The sequence below is a fragment of the Passer montanus genome, unplaced genomic scaffold (assembly GCF_014805655.1).
Source record: "Passer montanus isolate IOZ18808 unplaced genomic scaffold, ASM1480565v1 scaffold77, whole genome shotgun sequence".
NCBI classification, from domain to species: Eukaryota; Metazoa; Chordata; class Aves; order Passeriformes; family Passeridae; genus Passer; species Passer montanus.
In genome coordinates this window covers 1,271,453-1,278,862 of record NW_024372923.1, presented here as the reverse complement: position 1 = coordinate 1,278,862, position 7,410 = coordinate 1,271,453, and positions in this window count along the sequence as shown.

Below are 7,410 nucleotides of genomic sequence, written 5' to 3'. Positions count from 1 at the left end.
GGAGTTTTAACCAGCTCTGGTTGCAAAGTGCTTCGGCAGGCTGGGGCTGAGGGCACAAACATGCTCCAAACAAAAGCTGCTATTTTCATTTAAAAACTACTATAGTTCTGGGAAATCTTCTCTCAAAAACGACTTTTTAATGATATCTGTATAGCTGGGAGGGTGGGCAATTTATAAAAGCTCACACACATGAAATATTTCCTGTTGCAACAGTTCTCTGTGAGGGATCCCTGATTTCCCAGCTGGAATTTGTGGGAATTAATGCAGTGCAGCCCTTCCTTGACATTGCAGGGTATTAAACCAGAGGTGGATAAAAGGTGACTACGAGTTTTGTGTGATGAATATCTCCTAAATCCTCCAACCTCTTCAATTCACTTCCAGAAGTGTTTTGAAATTATAGATGAGCCAAAAAAAGAAAAAAGGGAAAAAAAAAAGCCAAAGACCAAAAGTTGTTTTAAAATGTGTAGGAAACGTGTTTCTGAATCAGCCCAAGGAATGTCTCATAGCCATAAACCCACAAAGCATCCAGAATGCCATTCCAACATCCACAGTGGCAATATTCATATATCAAAGCTGAGGTGCTGCGTGCTTCCAACTTTTTTTAGGGTGGCATTCATCTTTCTGACAAAAATAATCATGGAATGCTATCCTGCAGCAGCTTCAGGCTCGCTAGGAAAATATTACCACTTCTCCCATCCCCAGTCACACCTAATTTAAGAAGCTAAGCTTGTGATCATTAAAAAAAAAAGGGCAAAATGTACAAAAGTCACACAGAGTTTTATCTCCCCTTGAATTTTTTCTTGTGGAAGTTGCAAGACAAAACACACCCCCAAGATATGGGAATTAGAGATCCAGTTTTAACTCTTCCTTGCTGCTCTGGGATCTCCCTCGTGCCATTCCCTGGTTATCCAACGTTCCCATAATCAGTTATGATTTTCCCTGCTGTAGTGCTGACACAAATTAATTTGCAGTGTCTGGATGGCACACAAATTCCAAGTGGGAGCAGAAAACCCCATCAATAGAACAGCAGAAGGAAAAAGGACAAGTTCAGAATTTTGGATGTAAGAGCCAAGTGGAGAAGCAGAATCAGTCAGAATCCTGCCCAAGGTGGCACAGGGAATGTGGGGGAGTTTCCTGTAGGAAAAGGAGAAATTGTCCCATTTTTTAACTGAATTTTTGCCAGGCTCCATGTCAGGTGTGCAGCATTCCTGCCTGGAAAACTCCTGGATTTGTGTTGGCAACTCCACAGCACTAAAATTTTACCAGAGCAGGAAGAATCACTCCTCTCTCCCTCTCTGGCAGGTGAAATCCACTTTTTCTTTACAGGGAAAGTGAAGCATTTCCTCAAGGTCAGGCTTTCAGAAGTGACTCAGGAATCAGAGCTGTCAGAATCCCCTGGGTTTGTTCCATCAGTCAGGAATGACACCAACCTCCCTGCTCCTGCTGACCAGGGCCTTTTCTATTTATTCAGCATGGAACTGAGGAAACCACACAACTGTGCTGCAATCACCTACAAAATATAACACAAAACTATTGAGACATTGCTTGCAGTGACCACTGGTGAATGCCAGGGATGAGTCACGTGGGAACCCTTCCCTCCCATGATCCCAGGATAATGAGGGAGATTCGTTTCTTTGCACGATTTGCACACAAAATAAAATTTTTGCATTTGCTGGAAATGCAGTCAATAAATATTGCTGTGGAATAAAAGCTCCTGGCAGCTGGAACGGAGCTGTAAGGAACAGCAAATGGTGTGATGGGATCATGGAATCCCAGACTGGGTTGGGTTGGAAAGACCTTAAATCCCATCCCATTCCAGCTTTCCACTGTCCCAGGCTGCTCCAAGCCCCAGTGTCCAACCTGGCCTTGGGCACTGCCTCCCACCCTCATTTATTAATAATCATTAATGAGCAATCACATCTGCAAAACACTCTGCAATTAATTGGTCAAATGAAACTGTCCTCTGACTCTTAAAAAAAAAAAAAATATATATATTTTTCAATGCCGTATGACTAAATGAATCTAAAAATACAAGGTATTTTACCTAAATAAAAAGCTGAATTATTGAATATGCCTTTGAAAAGCATCCAGCTTAGGCCAGTGACCAAACAATCCAGTTTATAAGGCTACAGCATCTATAATATCATTAATTAAGCAGTTACAGGCTCAGAGGTACAGCCTTTGACAGGTGAACAGCACGAGGCAGGCGAGGAGAGTGCTCTGTGCCAAAACACCTGAACTCATCCTGAGAACACAGGGAAGATAAATGTAACTCATTTCCTGAACACAAGCACGTAAATGACACCTTATTTGTTGATCATAAGGAGTGATTTGTAAAGTTCAAGTACCAAAATATGCAAATTGGCACCACGCTCCACATGCAAAAGAGCAAAGGGATCCTGGAGATCTCATCCTCACATGGCTTCTGCCTAACTCTGGAAAAAGCCACTCTGAGGAGCTCAAAAAGAGCAGCACAAACACCTGGGCACCGACAACAGAAAATTCAGGAAGTTTAGCTGGTAGAAGTTTAGGAAAACTCCAGCTTGATGCAAAAATAGAGAAAAGATTTGGGCGGCTCAAAGGGCTTTGGTGGCCTCCTTGAGCTGCATGGATTTGGTGTGGAGTTGGTGTCTGCCAGGGCTTGCCCAGCACCTGGAGCACGGCTCAAAGGGCTTTGGTGGCCTCCTTGAGCTGCATGGATTTGGTGTGGAGTGTGTCTGACAGGGCTTGCCCAGCTCCTGGAGCGGGAGCATCCATGAGGATGATTCTTTGGGAGCTAAGCTTTGATGATCCTCGTGGATCCCTTCCTGCTCAGGATGTTCTGTGAGAAATCCAGTGGCACCATCATTAATATCTGCAGAAAGGCAAAGAAAATAGAAAAACACCCCACCTCTGCAACAGGGAAAACATTGATTTTTTTGTTCATAATTATCTTTTCATAGCCCAGTTCCACCCACATGGGGCAATTATCTTCTTTCCTTAAAGGTTGTGTAAATTAATCAACATGAATGTTTTACGTAATTCATTCAACATTTTACAAATGATATATTTTTCCCCCATTTTTTCCCCCATTTTTACTAACACATACTCTTCCTTCCTCAATTTGAGAGCCATTTGTTCTTTTTAATTAATTGATTATTTTTACTTGAAAATTAAGTAAAAATAACCCTCTGCAACATGATAAACATCATCTACTGAGAGTGTGATTTTTAGTTATAAAATAAAGCAAAGCAGAGTTGGGGGACTGAAATTACACTGGAACAATGCTGACATCACTGAGTTTAACAATAAATTATCTTCTTTCCTTTAAGGTTGTGTAAATTAATCAACAAGATCAGTTTACATAATTCATTATATATTTTCCCCCCATTTTTACTCACACTTACTCTTCTTTCCTCAAGTTGAGAGCCATTTGTTCTTTTTAATTAATTGATTATTTTTACTTGAAAATTAAGTAAAAATAACCCTCTGCAACATGATAACCATCATCTACTGAGAGTTTTAGTTATAAAATAGTATTTTTAATAAAATAGCAATTCAATTTTTAGTCATAAAATAAAGCCAAGCAGAGCTGGGGGGGTGTGAAATTACTCTGAAACAATGCTGCCATCACTGAGTTTAACAAAAAATTTCCACAGCATCCTCCCAGGCCTTGGCTTGAGCCCAGTGTCATGCTGCTAATTAAGATGTTAATGAAGACACAGAGCCAACCACAGCAGCCTGGGCTCCGTGTGGAGCTCCCAGCTCTGGGATTTGGCTGTGGTTTGGAAAGCCCAGTTGGGATCTGGGGGGTCAGGAGAGGCCTCAGGCACAAAGCCCAGAAATCCGTGAGGAAGCCCTGTGGACACGGGAGTCTCTAAGTGCTCAGAGCTCTGTGAGGTGCTCCAGGGTTGCCATAGAGACTCACCAGGTTTGACCAGGAGTGAACACAAAATATTCCGACCCTGAACGTGCCAAACATCTGAGACAAAACCTGTGGAAGATGCTCTCTCACTCCCTGTTCTTCCAGTGGGCTGGGGATGAAAGCTGGGGATGATGTCTGGAGAGCTGCTCTCCACAGCTCATTTCTTGTCACACCTGGGGAAATCAGAAAAATCAGAAAAATAGAAACTTCCACAGACACTGAAGGGTTTGATCTGCAGCCTTGGAAGAAGCTTGGATTGATGTAAAAATACAATACACAGATATTAAGCAGAAAAATCTTAAATGTGTGTTTCTGTAGTTTTAAGTAAGTATATGCCTTAAGCAAGTGAGAAACTGCACTGATGAGATGGTGAAGGGTTTCCAGTGTAGGGGTGGGGTTGTGTGGCATTACTGAGAGTTCAGAAGTTATAACAGAAGCAGATGTGTGCCTGTGAGACAGAAGCCCACTGGACAAAAGCATCCTCAGTGCAGCAGGAGTGAGTAAAGGTGACAGGTCAGAAAAGCAAAATAAACCCTGTGGCAACTGTCCATTGGGGTAGAAAGTTCTGTATTGCCTTGTGACAAAGAACTTGTGACTGCTCTGAGCTATGGCCGAGTGCTGGCTCCTCTGAAATCTCACAGCCTCTGAGACTGGTGTTTGTCTGAGCAATAAATCGTTCTTAGCCTGAAAATAGTCCCATCCCTTCATTTCTAGTGGTGACAATGATAATAACACTGAGCCCATACGTGTGCTCCGGAAGGTTCACACCAAGAAGTTGACAAGATGGGTCTCAGCTGATCAAGCTTTTAAGATCACTTTCTTTTCCAGCATCATCAACCCCGTGACTTCAAATCTGGGAAGGAATTAGAAGAAAAGTCTGCCTACCTCCACAAAGACAGAAACATTTCCCCAACCCCCAAAATTTCTCTCTACCCCAGCCCCAGAGTGATGTTAGATCTTCAGCTGTTGCTTTTTCAGTCACCAAGGACCATCCTCACCTCAGCTGTTCTCACCAGCCATGGCCCATTGGGGTAGGACAGTGAATTCCAGCTTGTTTCCTTAAAGAAAAATTCCTGCCAGGCTTCTTCACTCCCAAAAATAAATTTAAATATGGTGAGACTGATACAAGGCATATCTTTGACATTTTTTCAGTCTTTCCCCAAACTCTTTCAACATTTAAGCAGACAGCTCATCAATGACATTCTGCATAAATGCTCCATGGTTTGAAGTAATTTTCCATGATGAATCAATCTTTAAAGTGCCAGACTCTCTGATAAGTTAAATTTTGATTTTTCTTTATATGACAAATGGTTAATAGTTGTCTTAGAGCCTTTCTGCACAATGATTTTTATCTCTCTTTTATTATGGTAATAATAACATCTAATATACTCTCTCATATCTGTCTTGTTCTTTCTTAAGGTCAAAATTATACCCAGAGTTAAAAGCAGCAAGAGACTTCTCCCTTTCTTCCTCTTGGTATTTTCAGGGAATAAATTACCACATACAGGCAAATAATAGCAAATTAGGAAGCCTAAATGTGATATCCATACTTTAATATGTGCTGGGCAATCACAAACCTGAGTATTGGGATGTCATTACAAAGAGGAATTTTCAGGCTTGCAAGTTAATTAGGTGCTATTACATCAGGCAATTTAATTGCCTTCCTTGCCAATAATCCGGGAAGAAGAAGAAAAGTGTTAATTCCTCTTCTTGTCTTTGGGCAGACTTTGTTGGTGGTGTTTTATGGGACTTGTTCCCTTCAGGTTCACCAGTAGGAACCTCAGACCTTCAGAGGCAGAGATGGCTTTTGGGGAGCAGAGGAGCAGGAGGTGCCATGTCCTGCTCCTTGGAAGGTGCCATTCCAGGGCTGGGGATGGGATGGGATGGGGATACAGCTCCCACAACCTCAGGGTAGCATCAGCCCAGCCCCAGGGCCCAGCACAGGCTAGTTTATAAATTATTTAACTTATTTATTATCAATTGATTTATTTAGACACAGCTGGATCCGAGGAGCCACATTTCCTAATGGATGGGTTCTCTTTATGGCAATGATATCATGGTTAAAAGGACTTTAATTGCTTCAATAAATGTCAAAATAAAAGTAATTTATTCAGTAAATCTAGGGAAATCTGGTTTCTGGTTTGAATTAGGCTCAAAGCTGGCTAAATCGAGTTTGGCTGCTCCAAACAGTGATTGCTGAGCTCAGGGATAGTTCTCACAGCCCAAAAACCAGGAATCAAAACTGGAAATTTATGTCTAAAGCTTCCAGAGGTAGAAACAAGTTAGAGCAAAGTAAGGAGAGAAAAAATCCTTATGGATTCAGGAAATCTTCATGTCCCGTCCCTCAGCATTTCCAGCTATTGAAATGACCCTTTTCTGTCTCAACACAAATCCATCAGTCAGGACACTGCTTAGTCAAGATGGCCCAATGAAGGCAGTTCCTTATTTTTCAGATGGGGAAATTGAGTAGAAATTATTTTTCTAAAGTCACAGACTGAATTGCTCAGCCAAGACTGGCCAGAGCATTCCCAACTTACTCCTCAATCCCCACACAAAGCATCACTCTTCTCACCATCTGTACCCTTTATCTTTACTCTTTGTGTTAGCCAGGAAAAATATTAAAGAAATTCACAATTTATCTTCTCACAGCATCATGAATCCCTGTTCTCCAGAAAAAAATAAAATTAATGACAACACATTAATTGCGGTGCAGGTTGGCAGGTTGGCATAGTTGTTCCCATGTTCACTTTTTACTGAAAAAAAAGATATTTTCTGCTACATTTCCATTTCCTATCAGCATAAAAATTAACGTGCCTGGTAATGGCCCCCTCAGATCCTTATTTCCTGACAGAGCTCACTCTGTTCTCTCCAAAACAAAGCCACCTTTAAAGTTCAGAGATGAGTTCAGCATTGCAGGGTGAGTCTTCTGTGGGCTGAGCTGGCACATCAGCCCTCCAGTGACAGAAGTCTGAAAGGCAGCTGGACAATCCTCGTTTTCCAGGCTTGCCCTGGATTTAGGCGATTTCGGTGACTTCTGGCTCGTGGTGTTCTCCTGGTCCCATTGTTTTCTCCATGCAGATCCCTCCAGCTGGAGTGTGGCCTGTCAGGGACCAGCTAAATCATAAAGAGGGGGATTTTTACAGCAGCCAGTTTTTCTTGAATCTCTTATTTTTGAAAAAAGGGGATGAAGGTTTATGGGAGCAGGACACCAGCTCTGCAGCCCTCTGGAACGTGCCCTGCCCAAAGACAAATGCCAAAACACTAAATGAGTTACTGTAATTCCTGCACAATAAATGAAAGGGAAAAGCCTGATTTTCCAAGCTCCACGCAGAGTTCTGTTGGCTTAAAGACAACCTTGCTCATCCCAGGTTACCAAGGCAGGAACATATTTGATCATGTAGGAAAATGTTAACAAAAACCGATCTCAAAGGCAAATCTGAATTAGTTTGGGGTTAGTTTGGGTTTTTTTGCTTTCCTGAAAGACAGTTTGGGTGGGGATATGAGCA